Source organism: Gossypium arboreum, chromosome 8, assembly GCF_025698485.1.
Source record: "Gossypium arboreum isolate Shixiya-1 chromosome 8, ASM2569848v2, whole genome shotgun sequence".
NCBI classification, from domain to species: Eukaryota; Viridiplantae; Streptophyta; class Magnoliopsida; order Malvales; family Malvaceae; genus Gossypium; species Gossypium arboreum.
The window spans coordinates 86969350-86972744 of record NC_069077.1 but is presented as its reverse complement, the minus strand read 5'-3'; positions in this window follow the sequence as shown (position 1 = coordinate 86972744).

Genomic DNA, 3395 nt, shown 5'->3' with positions numbered 1-3395 from the left:
AAGAAAGAAATTTACTTATAGATGTGTGATTATTTTGTATCTTTTTATAGTTGGGTGACAAAAATAAGAACCTTGTTAGATGACTACTAGTTTAATTTATCCATTTAATTAATCAAAATAATATTTTAAATTTACTAATAAGTTCATATCCCAAAAGTATAAAAAAACCATCATTTTCGTTCTTTCCGATTCAAATAATCAAAATTCATTTTAATACATTTTAAATCGTATTGAAAACATTTTAAAAAAGTCTCTAGATGTCCAAAGGTGTTTGAAACTGAGTACAATTCTCCGGGTTTGAAACAACTTAAAACATGAGAAGGACTCTGTTCTTGTAACACCCTATACCCAACCCGATTGTCAGATCCGAGCTATAAGGTGCCATATTCCTTGCTAGAGTGATTTGTCATAATTTGATATCAAAATATGCTTCCTCGTTATACTTAAAGAGCTAGTTTTCAAGCAAATTAGTGTCATTTCCGTAGTTTAGCGTAGTTTTTAAATTTTCTATTTAATAAGTGTTTAATGTGTTCTTGTACCCATTTTGAGACCTAAATTGGCTAAATGCGCCATTTGAACCCTAACAATCGATTGAGTATTGTTGGAACTCAATGGTGGTTGATTTCGAGTGAAAACATCGCCAAGGAGGGGGTATCACGTTATCAAAGCATGGGTATCACGATACCCTCAATAGTCCTAAAATGAAGAGAAGATTGAAGACCACTTATAGTGGTATCATGATATCCTTTTTGGGTATCATGATACCTAACCTTCAAAGGGAACCCCCATTTTGAAATTGCCGACGGTATCGCGTTATCCAAGCCATGGGTATTGCAATATCACTGTCATAAGGGGATAAAAATTGATGTCAGTAGCAGTCCTTGTTTAATTGAAGCACCAATCAAAAATACATGTTGAGGGCCATTTTCATTAAGAAAAAGGGGTCAGAATTGTTGTTAAAAAAAGCTAAAATTTCACTGAAAAGAGAGATGAGACATTAGACACAAGTTTTAGGATAGTTTTCCTTAGTTTTTCTCTTTATTTTCTTTAGGGTTTAGTCTTCTCCATAGCTTAGAGTTTTAATTTTATGCAATTTCCTTGCTTTCTTAGTGTTAGTTAAATTAGTTAATATTGTAGCTTAGGTTTATTTGCATGTTTAGTACTTCAAACTTGGTTGTAATCACATTTTAGTCTTTAGTTTAATGTTATTTCAATTTTCTTTCCTTTCATTTGTCAAAAATCTTAACTTTAGTGTTCTTGGTGATTTATTTTGCTGCTAGTTGTTTGTTTTACCTTTTTCCAAGTAAAAATCCAAACTTTTATCTTTTTAATGAGTTTTATGTTAATGACTTCTTTAGTTATTTCTTTGATGTTTGCTAGCTTTAATATGGTAATGAGTAACTAAATCTTAAGGGGTTGGTTAATAGAGATGTGGGTAAACTAATTTTTGGGTTAATGACTAAATTGAATGAACCTCAAAACTCAGGATTGATGTTCTTAAGGGTAAATCAAGATAGGTGAGGCTGAGAGGTAATCTTATTGTGCACCAATTCATTAGTATCAGGTTATTCAGTGAGATCAAAAGATAAATCAAACTAATTTGTCTAATTTGATAAAGTTGAGATCGAGAGGTAAAATGGTGTCACTTTAGGAGTTTAAGAAATTTAGATCCCTAATTCGATTATTAGTGAACCACATTAAAGTCAACCAACCATCGTTCGTTATTGACATGATAGTTTTATAATTTTGCATGCTTTACGATTTAGTCCTTTTGTTAATTAGTTTAATTACTCTCAATTTCATGGCCTGTCGAGCTATTCTATCTAGTGAGTAGTTGTTTAAACTCTTTTATTTGCATGTTTTTACCTAGAATTCACTCAATCGTTGACTCATGTGGGTTTGATCCTTAGAGTATTCTTATACCCCGTTGTACAAATTATATTACAACTGAACTATCCGTTGAAAAATCAGGTTTGAAAAACACAATGGAAAATAAATTTAGGGAAAAACCAAAAATTAAAAAAAAAATTCTAAAACAAGAACTTGGTTGTGATATCTAAAGTAATAAACACTTAATCAAAATTGTACATTTTCGGTTAGTCTAGGATGAACGCTTCGATCGAGTAGTCTTCACCACTATCCTCAAGCTCATGCATGTTGAGTGTGGGCTCTTTTTGAAATAGAAAATTTTTCACAAAAATTACTAGTGAGGTAATTTCGCAATTTCTCTAAAATTTTGGGTCAAGTTATAAATAAGAAAAATATCTCTAGAAAATTTCTGAAATAACCTCTTCAGCGAACTTTCTCTCTACAACTTTCTCTTGAATTCAAGTGTATGAAAAATAATGATCCAAGGCTTTCTTTATATAGGGAGAGTTTAGAGAGTTCAATTATGATTAAACTTAATCACTTTGTTATTAAATTAATAGAATACTTATCTATAAGATAAACATTAAATTAAATTTAATATTAAGATAATCACTTTAATATTAAATTAATAAAATACTATTAAGATAAATATTAAATTAAATTTAATATTAAATATATTAAAATAATATTATTTTTGAATAGTTAATCTGAAATCAAATTATCTAGTAGAGCCCTAGTAGGAGTGTAATTCTTTCACTACTCAATCACCAAAAATCAACAACCGTCAACCATTTGCCAGCCACTGGAATGCCGTCGCCGTAGTCGCCGATACCTCAAGCTGATTCAGTTGCTGCCGGTTCGGTCCAAGCTAGTGATGCCTTGACCGGTCCGATCCAGTCACCTTTGGACTATCGGTCTAGTTTCACATATCAGGCCTGGTTCGACCTGTTTTTGAGTCTTGGTCTCAGTTTTTGGTTCTGGAGCCCAATTTACGATTTCAGGTCCAATTTTCAAGTTCAATTACCCATTGAGCCAATTGTCTAACCTAAAAATTAGTTTCTGAAAATATTATATTAATTTAATTAATTAGATTAATTTAATTTTACTTGATCAAAATTAATTTTCCCGAAAATCACTTAGATTTTCCAAATTAATTTTTTAAGAAAATTCTCTAATCAAATCCTCTAGTTGAACAATTCTTACGATCGCCCAATTTAATTACACATCGAATAAATCGACTCAATTAAATTATTTCCAATGTTATAGAATTTTCTTTTGATTCAAATATAGTTCGATCGAGCTTTTGTTGAGCTAGCAGAGGGACCAATCAAACATATACAATTAGGCTCTAGTAATTGCAATTATGTCCAGAAGCATTGTTCCGATAAATCAAAATCACTTAATCATTGAGTCAGTCTACAAGAAGTACCATGATTGAAAACTCCTTATTATATACTCTTTACGAAAGCAATTCATCCAATTGCTTTGTCTAATGACCTCGTCATGTGTGTGTTACTCTCATATGA